The following is a 25,224-nucleotide window of genomic DNA, read 5'->3' as shown; positions in this document are numbered from 1 at the left end:
CTGGTGCTTGAGTTGGTGGAGCCCATTTCCTATAGTGGGATGCCTTGCTCAACCTTGATGCAGGGGTCTTGGTCCTGCCTCAACTGAAAGCACCAGGCTTTGCTGACTCCCCCTGGCGCCTTACCCTTTTGGAGGAGGGGATGGGTTGTGGGGGGGGGAGAAAAGGGGGAGCAGAAAGAGGAATGGGAGGGGTGGTATGTAAAGTGAACAAAAGAATTTTAATTAAAAAATTTATTTGACCACAGCCTATGATCACATACAATTATTATGTGTCAATACAAAATGAGCCAAGGTAGAGTTAAAGCCAGGCTGCATGAGAAGTGTTTAGTCACCATTCACCTCAGCACACCAACATGATGTCTGTTACTGATAGAATGTTATGCTTACAACACAGCAGGAACTTTTTCTTTGCAATGCTGGGAGCTGAACTCAGTCAGGGTTTTGTATATGCTAAGTAAGTGCTATACTGAGCTACATCCCAGATAGATAGATGATTGATAGATAGATAGATAGATAGATAGATAGATAGATAGATAGATACAGCAAGGTTGTTTTTACTTTTCTTTATAATACATTATTGTAATTATTTTATTTGTTTGGACTTTTACTTTGCCTAATTTACGAATTAAGCTTTATTGCTGAGCATAGTGGCACACACCTTTACTCCCAGCCCTCGAGAGGCAGGGACAGGTGAGTTCAAGGCTAACCTGGTCTACACAGTGTTCCAGGACAGCCAGAACTACATAGGGAAACCCTGTCACAAAAACAAAAATAATTAAAAGGTAAAAATAAATTAAGCTTTACTATGGGTGTGTGTGTTTAGGAAAAATCGTGTTATGAGGTTGCATGGTTAGCAAAACTGCAGGTACCCACTGTAGTCTGAGAACTTACGTCCAGCCGATAAGGGGTGACTACTCTGTCAGATCTTCACCCGAGTGTACTCAGTCTTTATCCCCTATATCCTTCGTGGCCAAGAGGAACACAGTCAAGACTGGGACATGTTCTAACTTGAGTGTACTTAGTACTCAGCAGCACTGTTCTGACTGTGTATTTGTCCTGCCTCCATAAACACAATCGAACCTTAGTGTTATCTCTGGATATCCATCACTCAGGTTGTCGAGTACTCACATGTAAAGGTGATAAAGCAATCCTGAGCAAAAGAAATTTCCTGCAGCGATCAGTAACTTAATAAATAAGGGCAGTAGTTACAGAGGAAAAAATCTATTTCTTAGATTAAAATCAAGAGGAAAGGGAATTTCTGTTAAGAAAGAGGGACTGGAGACCAGCCACTAGCAAGATAAATGTGAGGTGTGAGCCCTTCCCTGAGGCACGATGAGCTGAATGTGATGCTTGTGTGGGAAGATCTGTGCACCTGCAGATAGATCCTTCAAGGACAGTGAGTAAACAATCTTAGAAAAAGCTTGCATTTCTTGAACATTTGTTGAACTCCAGATCCCTATGTAAGCTTTTCGTGTGTACCCATTCTTTTATTTGGTGACCCCAACAACGGGGTCAGCTCTAGTATGCTGCCCATGGTGAGGGGTGGTGCCATCTCTCCTGCTGCAGTTTCCAGTGAGGAGCATGGCCAGCTCAGCATGGCTCTCCAACCTCAACATGCATGGTTCCTATGATCACTTGTGGTAAGATGGGCCATGGACTTCAGCACAGACCTCAGCTACAACAGGACCATGGACCCAGACATAGCCCTAAGCAGCAGCCCTGTCCCAGACAATGCCACGGCCCTGGGTGATATTCTTCTGGATCAGCTTGGCCCTGGTGGGGGCACAGTCCTTGGACACCTACATAGCCGCAGGTTAAGATCCAGATCTCTGGCATCTGTGTGACCTTTGCTGGCAACACGAGCCACGGACATCAATACAAATCCCATCTGTGGTAAGACCATGCACCTGGACATGATCCTAGGAAGCAGCCTGAGTTCAGATGTCACCATGGTCCCAGGTAGTAGTGCAGGCTACCCAGGTTGGCATGACCCCTCTGGCAGCTTGGCCCTTGGACACCAACATGGCAACAGGTGGTGGCCCAGACTACAGGTCTCTTCCCAGCCTTCAGTGGTGACAGGAGCCACAGACATCATCCCAGACCCCCTCTGCTACTTCAGGGCCTCAGACCAAGACTTGGCTCATAGCTATAGTCCAGGCTGGACATCACCCTGGCAAGTAGGCTATTTATGTCAGCCTATTCCTTAGCACCTCACCTCTTCAGATCTGCCTCTCTCTCCAGCCCATGAACTGTTCCACCTCTCTCTCTCTTTCACCTCCCCACCCCTGTACTCACCATAACATGCCTGACTGCCCAGCACCAGAGGCACCAGGATAGCTCCTGGTTGTTGCTCAACTGTTGTAGTCCTTCTATGGGCTGGGGCTGTGAATACAAACCCCATCTTAGCTAGGGCCACCTGCAGTACTCAGTTCCAGGAAGGACCTCAGAAATGTGCCATGATAACTCAAACAGATACCAGGCAGTATGCTCCTGCAGACATTCTGTCCGTGGTTTATGACCCTTGAAGATATCTAGATAATCCTGTTCAGCAGGTTGTGGTTCCTCCTCAAAAGTCTAACCCAATGGTTTCAAATGTGGCTTTGCACTGAAAGTCTAGACCAATAGTTTTTCCCTATAAAAACTCTCTACACCTGGGCTCATGGCTGCCTCCACATTTCCTTCCATCTGCCATGCGGTGGCCCTGGTTGAACCTGAATAAGAAGACTCCTATGTGCTTGCATTGGAAACCGGCTTCTTGGTGGTCTCTGGGAGTTTCTTGAAATAGGTACAGCCAGGCTAGAAACCCAGGGCTGTGCGTGGTTGAGTCCTGCTCACCCCAGGTGCAGGGCATGGAGTGGAGCCATTGTTGGAGTCCTCTTGCGGGCTGAGGCTAGAAACCCCGAGCTTCCTAAGCACACTATTCTTACAACATAAAATGGAACATGAATAATTGTAAACTCAGGTGAAAAAATACCATCGAATATATACTATGTGCCAAGAGCCCTTACTAGATGCACTAGGAATTCAGAAAAGAAAAAAAAAAGTATTGCTACCACCTTGTCTTCTTTTAACACATGTTGGTTGAACATCTAGCAAGAAACGCTCACCAAGGCTAGGTAGGAGGAATTCAAGGAGGTGTTAAAAAGCCTTGAAATAGGACTTGAAAAGTCTGAAAAAGAGATGCATGGAAAAAAGAACAGTTGAGGAAACAGTCAAAGGGAAATGCATGGTGTCCTGAGACACCGTGGTGGGAATGTGGGCTTTTCGAGGTCCAAAGATGCTTCCTTGGGCTTCTGAGTTATAGAGTGATAAAGGAGAGACAGGCTAACCTCTCTATCTGCTTGGACTATTTTTCTGCCTTGCCTGTGTGAGATTCAGCAGGACTTGGAATGGCCGGTGGGAAGGCTGGGCAGGACACCAGAAAGGCCCAAACAGCAACAGCTTCCTACTTGCGGTGCAGTGCTGGCTCCCAGTTCCTCCTGGGTAGTATTCATGGAAACCAAAAGTCAGGTCAAGCAGCCACAGAGCCATGGGAAGGATTGCCGCAGAGTGCCGTGCAGTGATTCCAGACAGCCTCTCGCAGACATGCTGGAAGAGGCAGGAAATACGTCAGAAGACCCGAAGGTCAAGTGCATTATCCTTGTCACGTGCTGTTCATAGAGACAGACACTCGACTCTCACCAAGGCTACTGTTGCTGGTGGTGGAACTCACCCCACACATGTGCAGGTCTCTGATTGGGAAGAAAGGCTAACAGAAGACTGACTGAAGGTCACCTGGATTGCTAAATCTCAGCTCTAGTTATTCCAAAGTCTTCTGCTCAGTGCTGGTGATTCCAGAACACTCTGTTGTTGCAGGATATTTGATCACAACGTGAACCGCAAGACTGCATTATTCACCTGAAAAATCTATTTCTTAATTGTGGTGTGGCTCAACCCAGCACGCACCTTTAATCCAAGAGCTTTCTGCTTGCATCTTGTAAGCAGGATTAAATAAAGTCAACTATAGGTCAAGGGGCAGAGCAAGCAACCAGTTGACAGGAAGTGAACACAGGGTAAAAAACCACAGAGAGTAAGAGGAGTCAGGAAAACAGAGAGATACACAGGAAGGAGAAAGAAGGGGCTTTTGAGTTTGAGAGGATTTTTGAGGTAACATAGGAAGAGAGGGAATGAGGGACATTGATGCAGGAGGAAGGTCAGCTGGGTGTTTTCTTTGCCTCTCTGAGCTAGCAGGCTTTCACCCCAGCATCTGGCTCCCAAGTCTTTATTGGTAAAATCCAACAATTGAGATTTTGATAAAAAAACAATACTTCATCTTGATGGAATTCAACTTTACCTTTTATGTAATTCTATTGAATAACTTGGAGATTTAATTAGCTTTCCAACCAAATTCCATATGTGTCTTTACTATTTCTAAGAGTTACTGTGACTTCAACGCAAACCCTTACTGATTCTGAGACAGTGAGGTACAGCTGAGTTGATTATTTTTTACTCTAAGTTTGGGTTGTAATTTAATAATTAATGTTGGCTTGAGTGAAACATTATTTCCACTCTGATAATTCAGATTATATATCAAATAAAAAAGGGGGGAGATGAGAGAAGGAAGGGAGGGAGTTGGGGGGGAGAGAACCCTTTCTTGAGAAGTAGTACTTGAATGAATATATGGCTTCCTCTTTTTTTTTTTTTTCAGAGCTGAGGACCGAACCCAGAGCCTTGCGCTTGTTAGGCAAGCACTCTACCACTGAGCTAAATCCCCAACCCCTGAATGAAGATATGGAAATAAGTAGTTACAGATGAAATGCAGGAGGGAAGTAGGCAACAGACATACAGAACAGTTTGTGCCAAGGCCCTGACACAGGAAGGAACTTTGCCCATGAGGATTCTGAGAAAGAGAAGGGAAGTACTAAGAGAAGAGGATACTGGGAAACAGAGGGGCAGTGGCTAGACAATGCAAAGCCTTATAAGCTAGGTTAACAAGTTTGCTTTTAAAATGTTAAATAGAAGGGCAGTAAAAGCATTAAAAATGGAGACACATAGCTGGGCTGTGGTGGCGCATGCCTTTAATCCCAGCACTTGGGAGGCAGAGGCAGGTGGATCTCTGTGAGTTCAAGACCAGGCTGGGCTATCAAGTGAGTTCCAGGAGAGGCACAAAGCTACACAGGGAAACCCTGTCTCGAAAAACCAAAAAAAAAAAAAAAAAAAAAAAAAAAAAGAGAGAGACACAGATACCTGTATGCCAAACATCAATGCAGCATTATTCATGCAAGCTGAAAGGAGGAAACAATCACATGCCCATCCTCGAAGGATTGGATCAACAAATATGGCATATTTAAACAATTAAATATTACTCAGTCATAAAAAAATGGTGTGACACATAATATAGCAATGATAAGCCTTGGAAACAGACACTAGAATAAAAATTTAAAGATTTTAAGAAATTATTGACACACAATAACTAGAAGAGACTAATTCATAGGCAGGAAGTAAAAGAGATTAGAGGTTACAGGAGCTGGGGGGAGGGAAGAAAGTGAAAATGGTTAGAAAGCTGTGTCTGGAGGGAATGAAAAGGTTTCAGAGCTAGTGGTGGTAACCACACAATGCGAATGTATTTAATGCCATGGAGTGGGACACTTAAAATGAATTAAAAGGTAAATTTTATATATTTATATATATAACATTTATACGTATAAATATATAATATATATATATATTTAACCACAACATTACAACTTTGAGAGAATAAGAAAACCCACCAACAGATTTGAGACAGAGCATGGCATGGTTTAACATGGATTTTGCAAAGACTGTTTTAGTCGTGGTATTGGTGGAAGAAGGTTGGAAGAACCCTACTCTGGACATGAGGACATAAACAAGACAGCTGGACAAAGGAGCAGGAGCAGACAGATCTAAGCCAACTAAAATTTGGATCAAGGATTGGTGTAAGAAGGGAGGTCACAGGGTGTCCTTTAGACGAGGAATTCTGGAACTGATTCAGATCAGCGAAGGACAGAGTTGGAGTCATTTGGTGCCAGAAAATGAGGTGAATGCTTGCCACAGGGGGACAGAGCTTAAGGAAAGGCATGGAATGGAAGCATGAAGAAAGACTCAAGCCTCTTTTATAAGACTGTGATCTTGTTGAGGCCACTGGACTTGTTTGTCCAGGCAAGTTAGGGAGAAAAGACAGGAGTTTTGACGATCAAGTGACAACATGCTTGGGACCCTTGAGAATTGTTATGGACTGAAGATTATGATTTTTATGGAGATATAAAAAAGACAGAGACAAATGCAGGCCAGGATTGACTGCCACAATATGTGACTTGAAGGAAGAGGCCAAGAGCCAGCCTGGCAAGAGTTGGTTCATCAGACAGGGAGACGTGGTAAGGTTATGCCAGGCGGGAGGTGGAAAAGCTATACTGATCAGCTGGAAAGATAAAAGACTCAGTAAACACAGATCTAAAGGTGGGTGGTGTAACAATCGTCCAACATGACTATACAGCACCAGCCTGGGGCATTCTAAACCATCACTTCAAGTTCACCCAAGGCTGGTGTGTGACCCTCATCTGAGAAGCAGCCTGGATGCCCAGCAGGACTCCAGCACCCCTGATGAATCTTTGTTCTGAGAGCCAGCCACCACGCCCAACTCGCCCAACTGGAGCTAACAACCTCTCCACTCTGCCGAGCACTTGTGGTGCTCCCTGTAGGTGGGACCACCTGGCCTCCGAAAAGAGCCATTAAAAAAAACCAGAGCGGGCCATGATCCCCACAGAGTTGGCTAACAGAAATGGAGATTGTGCAGAGGGGAGCACCTCCTGGAATGCGGAGCTCTGTGGATCCCTTTCAGGCACAGGATGAATCATCATCATCATCCATTCCTCCTCCTGGGTCAGGTTCAGATCACACTCCAGGTCACTATGGGAACCTGGCAGAAATGAATGTCTGGCTCCGTGTATCAGACTTAGCTTCTCTGTCACACATCTATCCTTCAATGATGGCTCTTGTGGTGGAAAAATGCACCCAGAAAAAGGAAAGAAGAAAGAAAGGAAGGAAGGGAGAGAGGGAAGGAGGGAGGGATGGAGGGAGGGAGGGAGGGAAGGAACAAAGGGAGGAAGAGAGGAAGGGAGAGAGGGAGGGAGAGAGGGAGGAAGATGACAGCAGGCAATCTCCTACTGAAGGCAAGGTAAAATTTATACCACTGATACTCTTTTTGAGGCAATTTAACAGTATAGTAGCTTGTCCTTAGAACTGATATCATCATCCTTTGTCAAAGAAGTGGACACACTTTAAATAGTGTTTATAGACAGATATTCATTATGAGATGATCTAAAATAGGAATGAATTGGAAAACCCTTAATGTCCAGCGATTACGGAATGGTGAGGTGAATTATGCTGTCATCATGCACCAAGATATTACTTACTCATCAAAAGTACTTTTGTATTAATCATTATTTATTAATATTCAATGGTTGATATTGGGATATTAAGAAATAACCCACAGAGGAAACAGTATAGAGGGTGTAATCGAGCCATTTATCTGTGCAGAGCACCGAACAGACACTCAACAAAATCAATAGTAGGTGATCTTCTTAAATTTCCAGTTGTATGTTACAACATTTCTGCTGAAGATATATGGTTATTTTGTCACTGTAAATAAGGAAACATATGACTGGAAAGAATAGAAAGCAAAACAATAAGAATAGGAAGGTAAATTATAAATTACGACCGAACTATTTACTGATGTGGTAATTCAGAATTAGGTTGCGTTCTGCCCGGCCTGGCCACACAATCCTTGCCTTTTCCCTCCCCAAAGTCATCCATCCCCCACTTATGGACATTAAGTATTTGGAAGCATCTTTTATATTTGCCCTAAGGCCAGCTGGCCAGAAAGGATCAGAAATGTGAGTCATCTTTCCTCATGAGTATCGAACTCTTCTGAGAGTGGCCCCTGTCCTATTTGGCCTCCTGGGACAAAGGGTAAGGCCAACCTGGGCCAGCAAAGACTGTCAGCTGGAGCTCTGGGCTGTGTTGCCTTGCTGGGTGTCTAGGCAACTTGAAAAGGTAACAGGAAACAGATGGCCACCCGGTCCCCTCTTTGGCTAGCCTGTGAGGGCCATCTGGAGAAAAGGAAATTGGTCCGCCATCCGGAGAGAAAGGTGCTGTGAGGGAGTCCAATCCTCACATTTTGCAATGTGCAGTGCCGAGGGGGAAACTGAGGAACACCTTCAGGAACTCATGAGAAACCAAGGCAAGTATCACAGCTCACAGCACGGAAAGTACCATTCCAGTAGAGGACAGTGTTTGGGGGTCAGGAACCCACAGGATTTCCAACACCCTGTGACTCACAGTGCTGTGAATGCTGCCTGGAGAACCTTCAGTCGGGACTTCAGACTGAAGATAATGTCTTCCAGCCTGATTGCCCATTTCAGCTTCTCTGGCAATATTCCACGCCACTGAGTGCACAGTCAGTTCTGCAAGGATGTTCTCTCTGCGTGTACCACGTGTCTTCACACACTTTCTGTTTGTAACTGAAATTCAGCTGGTCCAAATGGAGGTTATAAAGCCCAGTGCTCAAAGTAGGTAGGAGTCTTGGCTCTGAGAGTTAAAACTGTAAGTAAAGCTGTTCCTAAGTGAGGCAAAGGGAAAAAGAAAAGGGAAAACTAGATGGCAAACTGGAGCCTTTCTGAAGGCTGGCTGCATTCTCTGCTTTCCTGAAGCCGAGTTGCCTGCCACCCTGTAGGCTGTTAGTGGTTGCTAGAGGAAGGAAAAACATTTTCTTCAGTGGTGTGGCTGTGGTAAGATTCCTACGCTCCTGAAATAACAGCCACATCTACGCTCCTATAAACAATTGTAATGAAACTCACTGGGTTATCAAGAAAAGACATGGAAGTGGAAGAGAGATTTAGAAAGAGGGTGGGGATCAGTGGACACAGGAGGGGGAGAAAGGGGGATAGGAAAGGGTAAAGGCAGATGAAAATGATCAGAATACCTTACATGCATGTCTGAATGTGTCATAATGAAATCCATCATTATCTAATGATGTATAATTAACATATGCTGATAACAGAAACAATGAGCTGGGGTTATCACTCAGTGGTAGAGCGATTGTCTGGTTTGTGTGTTCACTTCTCAGCACTGTAAACAAAACCATAAAAAGAATGTGCCTGGTCTACAGAGTGAGATCCAGAACAGGCACCAAAACCACACAGAGAAACCCTGTCTCAAAAAAACAAAACAAACAAACAAAAAAGATAAAAAGAATTCAAGTCGTGTAAAGATAAAAAAGAATGCAAGTCGTGTGTTGAGGGTAGTAAGACAGAAAGACGGGCCACTGATGACTGTAAGGTTACCACATTGTTCTGGACTTCCTCTTCTTTAGCTGTCTTTCATGTGAGAGGTGTTTAAATTTGCATCTTATGTGAGACACTGTTAACTTTTTCCTCTGCCATGTACACGAATCCTAATGACATGGAGACTTGGAAGGCATGCTGTGGCTGAAGGAAGATGAAAATGCCATAATTCAAGGCTGGAATTGTTAAAGGATATAGGAAAAATAAATAAACAAATAAATATAGATCTTTTGCAAGCAAATTGATGATTGATAACTTAGAGATTTGAATGTCTTTATCAAGACACCATTTTTTTTTAAATCATGGAAAGATGAATTAAAACAAAACAAAACAAACAAAAAACAAGGCTAGAGACATCTCAGCTATTAAGAAAACTTTCTGCTCTTCCAAAGACCTGAGTTCAGTTCACAGCACCTATATTAATTAGATGGTTCACAACTACCTGTAACTCCAATTCTAGGGGAATTTGATACCTCTGGCCTCTAAGAGTTCATGTGCACTTATACACACAGAGAGACAGACACACGATTTAAAAAAAAAAAAATCTTAGAGGAAGGAAGGGAGAGAGAGGAAACAGGGCTGGAGAGATGGTTCAGCAGTTAAAAGCATTTATTGTTCTTCCAGAGGTCCTCAGTTCAGTTCCCAGAACTCATAATTGCTCACACCTGTAACTTCAGCTCCTGAATCTCTTCTGGCCTCACAAGCATGCACACATGGCACACACTCACACAGACACACACATACACATAAGTGAAAAATAATTAAAGTGAACCTTTTGAGAGAGAGAGAGAGAGAGAGAGAGAGAGAGAGAGAGAGAGAGAGAGAGAGAGAATAGGAAATAACTTAGAAAACTGTTGCTAGAATACAGGTGAACCATGGGGGATGGTTAGAAGACAGAGCCCATAAGACTAAAGAAGCATCAAGAGTTAGGAGATGCAGGGCGGTGGTGGTGCACACCTTTAATCCCTGCACTCGGGAGGCAGAGCCAGGCGGATCTCTGTGAGTTCGAGGCCAGCCTGGTCTACAGAGCAAGATCCAGGACAGGCACGAAAACTACACAGAGAAACCTTGTCTCAACCCCCCCCCCCCCCAAAAAAAAAGAGTTAGGAGATGATTTTAAGGTATACCAAATATACTTGACTTCCTAATGGATAAGGAAGATGGAGCCCGTGGCTCCAGCTGGATGAATGGTCACAGCACTAACTGGGTCTGTAAGAGAAATGGGTCAGGAGGCAGATTCTACTGCAGCTGTGCCATTAGCTGTCTTGTGACCGTAGGGTAGCTGCTTAACCTGCATACGTCTCTCCTGTTGCAGGAGTGAATTTGGAAGATGAATTCAGAAACCTCCCTTTCTTTTTTAAAATTTATCTCACCTGCTCACAAAACAGCTCAATTCAGAAGTGGCGTCAATCTCAAAGACCGCCAGCTATTGATTCATCTCTGCCTGCCAGAATCCAAGCCCTCCACAAGACATGTGAAGAACTACTCCACACACTTAGAGTGGGTCCACTCCATTGACTTCAGTTGTGTAACTTTCTTTCCCTTTTGTTTCAGACACTAGTTAATGAATCTGTATAATTGGGGGGGGGGGTGCAGTGAAGAGACCAAGCTCAGTCTGTTGTCTAGAGACTGCAGTTTGTGAGAACGTGAGTTTTAGCCGGTAGAGCGGGGCCAAACATCTATCACACAAATAGACCGTCATCATATTCATCCTTCTGTTAACTAGGAAAGAGAAGAAATGGGAATCTAATATAGGAGTCTTGTAGGACCCAAGCTACAACCTCAGGCAAGGATGAGGGCTGAGGGAAAATGTAAACTTAAAGAGATTGTACAGATCCCTAGATAGATAAGATGTGCTCTATTTACTATGGAGAAAGTCTACTAAGCTGACAAATTCCAACAGCTACCCAGGCACACACCAGCACAAATGGGCCACACACAGGCAGGCAAAGACCCACATGTAGATGGACAGACAGGTCACATGAAGGTAGGTAGACACACAAGCCAACAGACTGACACACAGGGGCAGACTGGTGAAGATGAAGACATCCAGCATCAAGGCCATAATCATACAAAATTCATATAAAAGCGGTGTGCTTCCAGGAATAGTTATCCACAACTTACATTGCTACTTAATTTTGGGTTCCCTGGCCATCATGCCAGCCATCTTTTACTGAGTCATGGACCATCCCCATGTCCACATCAGCCATTTAGGTCCATGCCACAGGTCTGCATCAGTACCGTGTTGTTTGAACGTGAACTGCCCTTTTGGCCCCTTTGTTTCCTGTAGGTCTCTTCCCTCAGATTCTTAGAGATTATTTTTTGCCTTTGTCAATTTTAGGAACTGATCTTTTCCTTTTGTCTGACATATGTCCCCAAAGCTAGGCCCTAGCATGATCAAGCAGTACCTGTCCCTTTAATTAGTTTTTTGTTTTGTTTTATTTTGTTTTGTTTTGAACAGGATTTCAAGTGAATTTTTGTGCAAGGGTTTCCTGGTCCTATTCCATTATAATGGATGAGTGCTGGGGAGTTTATTGAGCTGGCATTATTGAATCCTTTAAATTACAAGGTCCTGTATTCTCTCCTCAAAGGCCAGCTCCATTCATCCCTCCTGGACTTAATAAATCTCTATGAATGTCAGCCACTTATCTGTATTCTGGGAAAAAGTGCAGGAAACAAAAACAAGGAAAACATCCCATTGTCACATAGTCTAACAAAGAGGGAAAATGGCTAAGTAACAATATGTATTCTGGACTAGAAAGTGCTAAGTACCAAGGAGAAAAAGTGAACCCAAGGCTGATGGTTTGGATGTATTATAAAGAAAAAGTAGAACTTCCTATGAGGTGTCCTGGATAGGTCTCACCAAAAAGGTGAGAAAACACTTCAAAGACATGGCCCCAACACATGAAGTCCATGCTCAAGAGAAACTCATACCACTGTGTGCAGTGAGGAGTCCCACCCCTGTTTGAGAAGCTGGTAGTGGCCCGTGTAGCTGGAACAGAGAAAGGGGAAGGAGGAGAGAGCTAGGAGATAAAGCCAAAGGGATTTTAAAAAAGAGGCAAAGTCAAGTGAATCGGGAGGGGGCCCACACACTGGAAGATGCACTAATCAAACACCTTTTCCAATGATCCACCAGGTTACAAAGCTCATGAGAGCTCAACCAGGCTGAGGTCACAGAAGGCAGCTCAAACAACATGAGCCAAAATTCCCTCTGCATGAAGAAAAACTGAAGACTCAACTAGACTTTTAAAGTCTGTCAGTCCTCAGTGGGTAAACATGCTTGCCATCATGCCTGATGATTCAAGTCCTATCCCTGTAGCCCATGAGGGGAAGGTGAGAATCTAGCCTCTTTGCACACACCATGACACACACGTGCAGCAACCCCCGACATGTACTTGATACACATCTCATAACAATAAATGAAATTTAAACTTTGAAAAAGACTCTGTACCTTTATTTGAAATCTATGAGAAAAGAACCAAACAGAAGTGAGTTGAATACAGCTAACAAGCTGATCTGAAATTTCCTGGGGAAGCAATCGGTGCAGTGGCTTCGAGGGGCAACAGTTCTAGTCATGAGCCTGGGGAGACGGAGCACAGTCTCTCAGCTGCTGGCAGCCTGGTGATAAGGTAGGGGATCTACCTCTGCTTTCTCCAGGCTAGCCTGTTCTCCTCTCCTCTCTTCTCCCCTCCCCTACTCTCCTTTCTTCCCCTCTTCCCCTCTTCCCCTCCCCTCTCTCTCCCCTCCTATCCTCTCCTCTCCTCTTCTCATTTTCCTTGAGAAGGACTCAGTGGCATGTGCCTAAAGTCCCATCATTGGGAAGCTGAGTCTGAAGGATTACCTCGAGTTCAAAACCAGCCCGAGCTGCATAGTAATATCTTGCCCCCAAATATCATATAATTAATTGACTGATTAGACTTGGTCTTCACCAGGTTAAGCTTCACTTCTGATCAGTTCTGCAGTCGGTTCTCAGCTCACAGGGAAATTTTCACTACTAGCTGAGACACTGAGGTTGAATAGACATAGTCTTGTCCCTGGAGAGTGAAAAGATGATTTGGTTGTGCTTTTTCATTTCCACTTGACCAGCAAGATCAGGAAGGCAGGACAGTCATGCACAAGCAGCACTGGGAGCCAACAGAATCTCTCCATATATAATATATTTGTATATTATATATGACATATAGTATGTGTTATATATGTATAATGTGTATATTATATAAATATAATATATCTTATATGTGTGTTATATGTGTAATGTGTATATTATATAAATTATAATGTATTTGCATATTATATACAATATATATATATATATATATATATATATATATATATATATTCCAAATAACCAGCACTCAATTAGAAGCAGAAGGGGGTAAATTAAATTAGTGACTTTAACACTGGAAGTTAGAGCATAAGAGATTAATTCCTAGCTTTAGTTCTGATTTACTGAGAGGTTTTAATTGACGGGCTGTGTTTACTTCAGCTTTTTTTCCTGACACTGGAGAGCCTGAGATTGCTTTCCTTTGCAACTTCTGATGGCTGGCACTCTCAGAGACAGGCAGGAGTACAAGCAATCAAAAGCCATGTCCATCTGGTTTCAGAAATAATAACTTATTTTTGTGCAAATCAGAATATGGTCAGATATATGGTCAGATTAGAAGAGGTGATGTAGGAAAACTTTAAAATGTATATTTATCTCATTTTCTTCCCTCATTTTCTTCTTTGTTTCCTTCTCTTTGTTGTTTTTTTCCCATTGCCAAGGAAAATACCCTTCTTCTTTCTTTCTTTTATTTTTAATTTAATTTTATGTGTGTTTTGCCTACCAGTTCATGTGAGCACCACACGTGTGCAGTGCTTATGGAGGCCAGAAGAGGGAGTCAGACACCCTGCAACTAGAATTGCAGATGGTTGTGAGCCACCACAGGAATGCTGGGAAATGATCCCCCATCATCTGCAAGAGCAACAAGTGCTCTTAACCTCTGAGCCATCTCTCTAGCCCCTCTCCTCTTTCTCAATAAACTTTTCTAGAAAATACACTCTGGTGTTGGAAAGATAAATTATTCCATTTTTAAGAAGAGAAGTTGAAATGTTTTTTACTTTTCTTGTCTTTTTAAAGATCTATTTATTTTCATTTTATGTGTATATTTGAGTGCCTGCCATGTATGTATATGTACCATGTGTATGCCTGGTGCTCTTGAAGGCCAGAAAAGGTCAGATCATCCTGGATCTGTAGTGACAGGCAATTCTAATGTGGGTCTTGGGAACTGAATCCACGTCCTCTGCAAGACCAGCAAATGCTCTTAACCATAGAGCCATGTCCCTAACCCACTTCCTGGTCTTTAAACATTCATGTTTATAGTATCCAGTCCCAGGTAAAGTAGCAAGTAAAGAACAGGTAACTGGGGCTGGAGAGATGGCTCTTCCAGAGGTCCTGAGTTCAACTCCCAGCAACCACATGGTGGCTCACAACCATCTGTAATGAGATCTGGTGCCCTCTTCTGGCCTGCAAGGACACATGCAGGCAGAACACTGTATATATAGTAAATAAATAAATCTTAACAACAACAAAAAAAAAAAAAAAAAAAAAAAAAAAAAAAAACAAAAATAGGTAACTGAATTAGGTTACAGACACTAAGGTTCAAAATCAGAAAAAAAAATTAGTGCACATTAAATTCAGATGCTTCCTGCTTTGAGCGGTCACCAGATCCAGAGCCAGCCTGGGCATGGCTCTGCTAGATACAGTGAGTGCACATCTTCCTTTGGGATTTGTTTTCTGGCATCTTACTTCAACTCTAGATTCATCCTAAAGTATGTTGGTAGTGGTACTGGGGATTGAGCTCAGGACCTCACACGTATATAGGCAGAAGTTTCTCTCCCACCTGCCTGTTCCCAAATACCCAGCAGCAGCTTCACAAATAATTGATTCTGAGGTTTAGTATTAGTTATAAATGATCAGCTGGTAGCTTAGGCTTATTACTAATTAGCTCTTACACTTAAATTAACCCACAATTCTTATCTATGTTTAGCTATGTGGCTTGGTACCTTTTCTCAGTCCAACATTATTATCATGCCTTCTCTGCATCTGATTGGTGACTCCTGACTCTTGCCTTCCTTTTCCCAGCATTTTTATTTTGGTCACCCTGCCTATACTTCCTGCCTGGCTACTGACCAATCAGCATTTTATTAACCCAATTCCAGTGACAAATCCTTACAGTGTACAAGAGCATTATCCCACAGCCCACATACTAAGCAGATGCCCTACCATTGAGCCACATCTCCAGTCTTTTCTTTTTTTAAGTCTTTATTCTGTGACTAGGTTTTACTAAATATTTTCCCAATACAGCCTTGAACTCACTCTGTAGACCAGGAAAGCCTCAAACATCCTATCCTCTGCCTTAGAACTCCCTAAGTAGCTTGGTGTGTAGACCTGTACTGCCAGGTCCAGCTTCTAAAGTACCTTTTTCCTCTTCCAAAATTCCAAGCCACCTACCAAGCAAGTATTGTCTTCCAAAGTACTTAGGGAAAGCATATCACATATGCAGCTTTCCTGCTGCCTTAAACTACAAATAGTTCCAAAAAAAATCTAGATTGAGGGATAGTGTCAATGATCACTGAAAAGTAAATAATAGTTAGTGAATCTTGGGAATGGGCACATGGATATTATTTGTGCTGTTTTCCTCTTTGTAACTTTCTGTAAATACAAAATTAGCTCTATATAAAAATAAACTGAAATTTAAATATGACTTGTTATGTATTATATATACTGTATGTAGTAGATCTGTAGCTCCTGTGTCTTCTTCTTTTTTTTTTTTTTCCTGAAGCTGAGGACCGAACCCAGGGCCTTGTGCTTACTAGGCAAGCGCTCTACCACTGAGCTAAATCCCCAACCCTCCTGTGTCTTCTTGCACAGAGAAAGTTCTAAAAGAATGGGCATTAAAGGATTACCATGAGCATTGCTAGTGAAAGAAACAAAAAGTTGTTGTTGGTTTTTTTTTTTTTTTTTTTTTTTTTGCCTACCTATGTTAATTTTGTATATCGTGTGCTTACTACTTCCATAACAGTAAAGAATTTTTAAGGAAAAAAGAAGTACTATACCATTCGGCATGTTGCCTGGCACAGCTCTTCATGCAAGAGCACTTTGATCCATGCTTACACAAAATGCTGAAGTCTCTTTGACAGGAACCCCTGGATTTTTCCCCCATCTCTTCCGCTTTAAACAAGATGATAAAACTGTATCGTGGGCACTAAATTACCAAGAGGAAGCGATACCATGCACTGCGTCCCCAGTCCTTCATGTCCTCTCCCCCTTGCGATTCACAAACTGCTTTGACCTCTTCTGAGTAACACCATTACTATTGCACTTTGAGGATCTTTGAAGATGTGTCTCCACACATCCTGATACTGAGCCCTAGTTGATAATAAATACTGGAATGTTAGCTAGGTTAAACACCCACCAGGAGGGATACCTGCTCGGGCCCAGAGATGAACACAGTGTATTGCTATTGGTCAGTCCCTCAAAGCCATCCATTTGTACAGCCCTGAGATTTATCAGAAATGATCCATGTTAGGACCAGAAAATACTAAGATAGGAGCCATACTTGAGGCTGCAATCCAACAGACAATGACAGATGAATACCACTGCCTATGTTTCCCCTTTGGATAGACCAGTTCCTGGCCTTGACTTTGACATCTGCAGATGCAGTGAGACAGAGCATGGGGCTATGAAGGCCCTGCTGGCTTTCTCTGACTTCCTGGCCACAGTTCTCAACCAGCAACTCCTGGAAGTTGGAGTCACTTGGTGCCTGGGCAGTCTCTCATTTTCCTTGCCTTGGACTCCTCTTGATAAAGTTGTCTGCCAGTTTATTAATGGTTTAACAACTGGGAAACACTTCTGTAGTCTCCTCTGCTCATCACCAGCACCAGAGTGAAGTTTTTATTTGATGTTCAGAGTAGTATGTGAAATCTCAGGAACAGTGCTCACTTCCTGCTGGGTCTTCCCAAGCCTGTCATCATTCATCATTTGTCATCATTCGGACAAAGCAAAGGACACCATCCAGCCTTCCCTTCCTAACTGAGACCATGCTCTGGCTTTTGCAGCATCCTGCCAAAAATGATCATGCCATCTAAATAGATAAATGCCTGTAGGTAATTTATATCCCCCAATTACCTTCTCCATTAAACAGTGAAAACTGGCAGAGGCCCTGAAAATACTTGCGGGCTGATTTGCAAATTGCTACTCTGCCACCTTTTCACACAGAGAGCTCGTCAGCTTTCTTCCTTTGATCTTCCTTGGCCAAAATGTTTAATCATTCCTACTCCTAAATGTCTAGCAGCAACCTCCAATGTCCCCTTAGAAGACAGTCCACATTGGCTTTAACTTCAGAGACAAGAGTATATTAGACTCCTCGAGTGTACTTAGTTGGAATAAAATAGTTTATGATACTCTGTCTTGGATAGGAGAGGGGCTCATGACAGCCTGCCCTTCCCAAATAATTTACTGAAAGTTAATACATGCCTCCCCCTACACATACACACACACACACACACACACACACACACACACACACACGTCGTTGTGACTGGATTTCCATGTGGGGCCTCAGGCTCTGCTCCAGCTGATTGCTCAAGAGAGTCACCTCCCTCTGAGGATCTGACAAACTTTCTGTTCAGTAAACCTAAGCAGAATTCTCTGCTGTGGAACCAGCCTTGTCCATGACTGTTTTGCCCGTATTTTTTATAAAGGAAACAAGTGAATATGATTTAAAAAAAAAAAAAAAAAGAAAGTTAATTCACGCAGGGGAGAGGAAACATTTTCTTCAGTGTTGTAGACACTGGAAAGTTTCCCATCATCCTGCAAATGACCAATCACTCATGGTCCTCTAAGCAAGCCCAATGGGATTCTTTTAATAACAGAAACAAACAACAGATGATATGAACAGCTGCTTGGAAAGAAGGGAATCAGTGGGAAGGAGAAGGAAACAAGGGAGGGTTCTGGAGAGTGACTATGATCAAACAAAGCACATTGTATTGGGCTGGATAGATGGTTCCTAAGAGCACATTCTACCCTTACAGAAGACTAGCACCCACCTCAGCTGGCTAACACCCACTGTAACTCTGGGTTCAGGGGATCTAATTATGGCCTCCTTGGTCACCTCCACATACATGCATGTAGACACACACATAAATAACTAGTAAAAGCAAAAAAAAATTAATTTAAAAAACATTATATGGGTATATAAAAATTCATCATAAAATTATTCTTAAAAAATTTAAATACTTCATGATGTAGTTGGCCAGATTTCTTTTATGACACCATCATGAGACACACCAACGCTATGAAATGTGGGTATAATGATAGATGATGTTGCTCCGTATGCTGTGAATGTGTTGCTCTAATTGGTTGATTAAAAAAATGCTAATTGGCCAGTAGCAAGGCAGGAAGTATAGGCAGGATAAGCAGACAAGGAGAATTCTGGCAAGAGGAAGGCTGAGTCAGGAGTTGTCAGCCAGACACAGAGGAAGCAAGATGTGAAGGCAGAACTGAGAAAAGGTACCAAGCCATGTGGCTAAATATAAATAAGAATTATGGGGCGGCAAGATGGTGGACAAAAAGAAGAAGAAGAAAGAGAGCATCTTGGACCTGTCTAAGTACATTGACAAGACCATCCGAGTGAAGTTCCAGGGTGGCCGGGAAGCCAGCGGGATCCTGAAACCTGGTGCTGGACGGGACCATCGAGTACATGTGAGACCCCAGTGACCAGTACAAGCTGACGGAGGATATGCGGCAGCTGGGGCTCGAGGTGTGCCGTGGCACCTCCGTGGTGTTCATCTGCCCGCAGGACGGCATGGAGGCCATCCCCAACCCCTTTGTGCAGCAGCAGGAGGCTTAGGTGGAGGGCCACCTGGCTCTGGAGACCTCCCCTCCTGGGTGAACTTCTGTGTGGTGTTTTGGTTTCTGTTTCTGTTTTGTTTCATTTTTTAAGAAAATTGCCCACTTGAGAGATGGTTCCGAGGTTAAGAGCACTGGCTGTTCTTCCAAAGATCCTGAATTCAATTCCCAGCAAATACATGGTGGCTGAAAAACATCTGTAATGAGATCTAGTTCCCTCTTTTGGCATGCAGGCATACATGCAGGTAGAACACTGTATGTATAATAATAAATAAATAAATCTGAAAAAAAAGAATTATGGGTTAATTTAAGTGTAAGAACTAGTCAGTAATAAACTTGAGCTAATGGCCATACAATACGTAAATAATATAAGCCTCAGTGTGTTTACTTGGGTCCAAGTGGCTGTGGGACTGGCAGGTGAGAGAGATTTGTCCTGACTACAGGCCACAGGAAAACTTCAGCTACAGTATAATTTGGTTAGTGAGTATTTCCTAATATTCTTTTGTATACACTGAACTTCAGCATTATAACCCATCTAGAATGCTTCTGGACAGTATGAATCACTCTCTGTGTTGTCACCTGAACAAATGTTTCTCATTTACAGAACGAGAAAATGTTCTCCTGTTCTAAAAGATCCTTTTCTAAGCCAGTTATGGTGTTTCACACCTTTAATCCCAGCAGAAGTGAGAAGATCTCTGAGTTCGAGGCCAGCCTGGTCTACAAAGCAAGTGCCAGGACAGCCAGGTCTACACAGAGAAACTGTCTCAAATTTTTTTTTTTTTGTCTTTCCATTCTCCCTTTCTCCTCATTGAGTAGTGGAGAAATCTTAATATCCAAACATTTTGGATTTATTTTGATAAATTCCTTAGGTACTCTGTACTTAGATAAGCAAATTACATCCATTTATTCCATCAGCCAATAGACCTGCATTATCCTCTCCCATCCCTCTCTTCTTTCTCTTGTTTTTCTCTTCCCTCCTCTCCTTTTCAAAAAAATACTTCTAAAGATGCAAGGTGTACTTCCTGCTAACATAGCTGGATTCACCTTTATTTTATTTTTAGTATTTAATTATTTGCATTTTTAACATAGATTTTATTTTTAGTATTTAATTCTTTACATTTAAAAATGCAGGGGCTGGAAAGATGGCTCAGAGGTTAAGAGCACTGAAAGATGGCTCAGAGGTTAAGAGCACTGACTGCTCTTCTGAAGGTCCTGAGTTCAATTCCCAGCAACCATGTGGTGGCTCACAACCATCTGTAATGAGATCTGGTGCCCTCTTCTGTATACATAATAAATAAATAAATCTTTTTTTTAAAATGCATTGTACACCATGTGTGTGAATGAATGCACATACTATGGTTTGAATGTGGAAGTCTGAGGACAACTATCAGGAGTCAGTGCTCTCCTTCCACAGTGTGGGCCTCTAGGGTTCTAACTTGTGCTGTTAGACTTGGCAGCAAGCCCTTTATACATTGAGACATGTTGCCATCCTTGGATTTTTTTTTTATATAAAAATATCAGAATCCATTCTCCTAACTGTTGTCATACTCCACATACCCCATCCTCCCAAATATTGATGCATGTAACATTGGTTACCTCCTAGGCCAATGGCTCTGAATCTTCCTAGTGCTGAAACCCTTTAGTACAGTTCCTCATGTTGTGGTGACCCCCAACTGAAGCATGATCCTAATTAGTTTTAACAATTAAAATGGGGAGTCAGATATCGAAGGTGAAAGCTGAAAGATCAGAGAAGCAGAGCAGCCAGCCACCAGAGACTTCTTACCTCTACGAAATCTCAGACTGAATGGTCTGGCCTATCTCAATAAATCCTCAGACTGAATGGGAGGGTCGAGGAGATTCCTGTCTTTACAAATCTTTAGACTAAGTGGACCAAGATCCTGTCTCCACCCTCCTTATGTTCCTATCTCTACTTCCCTAGCACTGGGATTAAAGGCTTGAGCCTCCACTGTCTGGCCTATTTCTCTTTAGACTGATTCAATCTTGTGTAACCAGGATGGCCTTGAATTCCTGACTTTCCTGCTTCCTCCTCCCAAGTGCTGGTATTAAAGGTGTGTGCCTCCACTGCCTGGCATGGCCAATCCACGGGGCAACATTGACATTCCAGAACATATATAGTTCGGTCATTACTTTCACTCAGGCCTCTTGGGACACTTGGAGTACATTCGTCATGCTTTGAGGAAACACAGATATGGCTCTGGTCAAAATGCCCTAACTTAGCTGCCAGGCACCAGCCAGTTAGGCAGTGACTTCTACTACTATTAGATAGTCTAGACATTGCCACATCTCTAATCCCATTTCATAGCCATGTGACTTTAGGACAACAACCTGAGTTTCCTTATCTATAAAGCAGAGAAACTAGTTGAGGAAGAGAGAGGGAAGGAGGGACTGGAAAGCTTCATCTACATGGACAAAGTTATCATTAGACACAAGGGACACATTCAGCACAATAAATAACTGAAGCTAACAATTACACATTATGCACCTCAAAATACAAGAGAGGGAGGCTGGAGAGTTGGCTCAGCGGTTAAGAGCACTGGCTGCTCTTCCAGAAGTCCTGAGTTCAATTCCCAGCAACCAACCACATGGTGGCTCACAACCATCTATAGTGGGATCTGATGCCCTCTTCTGGCATGCAGGCATACATGCAGATAGAGCACTCGTATCTTTAAAAAATATATATATACAAATAAATGAAATTTAAAAAAAAAATTGAAGAGAAGGTTTTTATGTTGTTTTTAACTATATTTATTTTAGTATTATTATTTTTTTTTCCGTGTAGTTTTGGTGCCTGTTCTGGATCTTGCTCTGTAGACCAGACTGGGCTCAAACTCACAGAGATCCACCTGGCTCTGCCTCCCAAGTGCTGGGATTAAAGGCATGTGCCACCACTGCTTGACTTATTTTATTATTTTTGAATTGCATTTATAGTGTGAGTTTAGGTCGACTGTGTGCACATAGATGGCAGTATCTGCAGAGGCCAGAGGCATCAGATTCTCCTGAAGCTGGAGTTACGGGAGTGGGGGTGTGGGGGGTGAGCTGTTCAACATAGGTTCTGGGACTTGAACTCCTGTCCTCTGTAAGAGCAGAATTTGCTCTTCTGTAATATCTCTCTAGTCTCCAGTTTGAGTTTTTCAATTTTTTATTTTGTTCATTATTGGTGAAATTATTAAGGCCACTCCACGTAGTTAAAAGGGAGGTTTCTTTTGTGGGGTAACTTAACAAATGAAGGGGTAGGTTGCAGGGTCTGGGAAAGGTATGGCGCAGTCCGGCGGTGTTCTCTGGAGAACTCTGCTTAGTCTACCTCCAGCATCCAGAATCCTGGAACCAAGAGAAACTTCTCTCCATCCTGGGTCTTCAGCGTCCTCCCTCAGCCCCGCCTTGTGAGCGTGACCATTACTGAAGCCTCAATGGGGGTTGGAACTTCCAGGCCAAGGCTGGAATGGCTACCCACTACAGTTCATTATTTGTATGCATACAATGTGTAGGCATGTGAGTGTGAGCTTACGCTTGCCGTGGCTGGCAAATGGAGGTCAGAGGTCAACTGTCAGCTATCAGTTCACTCCTACCGTCACTGGTTCCACGGGTCACTCCAGCTCACCCAGCTGGGCTACAAGCACTGTCATTCACTGTGTATCTCAATGGCCTTCAGGGAGGCTACTCATCACCACCACATTTCCCCAGAGTGCTCTTGAGTGAGAATAGTAGGAAATATTAGACAGAAGGATTTATAGTGCGGTGATAAACAGAAAGCAAAGGATAGCCTCGAGAGGGCCTGGAACCTATTCTAACGGCCCCGACTGTCTCTGCTCTAGGGTATTTATAGAGACGCCAAGGGGTGGAGCCTAAGACCTCCCCCCAGCACAGCCAAGTGCAGACCATCTCAGACACCTGCACTCAGGCCTGTGGTCCAATCATCCTCTCTATGCAGACCTGCTGGCTAAAGCCACTAGGAACCTGAAAATGGGCTCCCACAATGGCCCTAGAAGGAAGGATTTGAATGCTCTCTCCACAAAGAAATCACAAGTATGAGGTGATGGATATGTTAATTGTCCTTTTCTGGTTATTATACAATGCATGCATATATACTAAAACATAACACTGTGCCCCATAAATACATACAGTTATGTGTATCGGTTACAGATGAACTGAAACTAAAATAGATAAATGACTTGCTGTTTCATATAGTTTTTGAGGATTAAAACTCCTGCTATTTATTTATTTATTTTTCAGGAAAACACTGAAAACAATGTGTGCCCTACAACAAGGGGTTCATCAATATCATATACTGTTATTATTAGATATCACCTAATATTATAGAAACGCTTTGGTCCTGGCAATTTCCAGGAGTTCAGTGATCTCATAATTCTAACCTTCTATCCATTGTTTTGTAGGGTGTGTGTGTGTGTGTGTGTGTGTGTGTGTGTGTGTGTGTGTGTCACTGGGGATTGAACCTTAAGCCTCATGCCTACTCAGCAAGCTCTCTATTACTGAGCTACATCTCCCTGTTCTCTTTTTACTTTTTCTTTTGTGACCTTGTACAATAAGTTATTTAACAGCTTCTGGTGCATCCTAACTCAGAACATCTCAGAATTACTACTTCACCATCTATGCAATGTTTTATTATTAGGCATTATTAAATCTGATATCTTAAAACCCACTAAATAGAGCATGGCGTTTAGACCGTTGATTTCAGCCTTTCTATTCATGTTGGGTATTTACTCCAAATGACCTATCACATTGAATAAAGATTTCTTTCTAAGATGTGTTCTAAAGCCCCTCTCTCCTGTCTACTGAATTAGTGGTCAAACCCTAAACCATAAAACTAATTCATTAGAAGCTTGGAAACACACAACCCAAGATCGAATAAGCTTGGTAATCATTTTGACAAGGGCGAAATTCAAGTAAGAGCCCTTGCTTAATCCACTGAACCCAACGTGAAGAAGTTAGATAGCGACTCTGGTGCCATTCAGAACTGCAGTCAACAAACACGTGACCCTGCATCAGCTGGCGGGCAAGCGTCGCCAGAAGCATCCTCACCGCACGTGGGCTGAGCTGGCTAAGCTTCGAACCAGCTGGCATGCCATTCCTCCATGGGTATAAATCTAAAATCTGTTCTTAGGCACAGATGCATCGGCACAGAGCCTGTCCTCAGGCCCCAGAACTGAGACTTTTGGCTACATTTGCATAATATGTCATTCCAACACAGTGTTTGGAACAGCAAGGGTGGAAATTGTGTTAAAATACAGCAGGCAGAGGAAGAAGAATTCAGATATTGTTGGCATCAGACCCACAATTATAAGAAGGAACGGGGTGGGGTGGGTGGGGTGGGGGGCTTTCTGTGGGAAATTCTGGACTAATCTAATACACCAAAATGTTAATAGCAGTTATCTTAGAAAAAGAGTTCCTGGAAGGCTTCTCATAACAGTTTTGGCATTTTGAGTATTCAGACATGCACATTATTTATAAGAAAAATAAAAATGACTAGTAAACATGGCACATTCACAATTTATTCATCAGCAATTAGGCCTTACATCTTCTTTTTTGAAGTCTGTGTGTGTGTATGTGTGTGTGTGTGTGTGTGTGTGTGTGTGTGTGTGTGTGTGAGAGAGAGAGAGAGAGAGAGAGAGAGAGAGGGAGAGAGAGAGAGAGAGAGGTGTTTGAGTACAAATGCAGATATATCATAGTATATATACTTGGATGTCAAAGAACAGTCTCCCAGGTATCAGTCTTCATCTTCTGTCCTACTTTTTGGGGGTGTGGAGGGCCTTTCTTGTTTGCCACTGTACTACATACCCTATAAGCTCATGGGGGAATTCTCCTATCTCCATCTCCAATCTCCCTTTAGGGGTGCTGGGATAAAGGTGTGCACCTCCATATCCGGCTTTTACCCAGGTTACTGGAATCTCCACTGAAGTAGTCAGGCAGTTTGCCCCCGAGCCGTCTCCCCAGCTCAGGCCATGCATATTTACT

The 25,224-nt window shown here is 43.0% G+C and overlaps 1 pseudogene; it reads left to right on the top strand.

The window, feature by feature from the left end:
• The first annotated feature begins 18,942 nt into the window (after window positions 1–18,942).
• LOC118593670 lies at window positions 18,943–19,247 on the top strand (annotated as a pseudogene).
• Window positions 19,248–25,224: the final 5,977 nt, after the last annotated feature.

This window comes from Onychomys torridus, chromosome 12 (assembly GCF_903995425.1).
Source record: "Onychomys torridus chromosome 12, mOncTor1.1, whole genome shotgun sequence".
Classification (NCBI taxonomy): Eukaryota; Metazoa; Chordata; class Mammalia; order Rodentia; family Cricetidae; genus Onychomys; species Onychomys torridus.
Note: the sequence above shows the minus strand (reverse complement) of the source record. Positions and strands in the feature narration are given on the sequence as shown.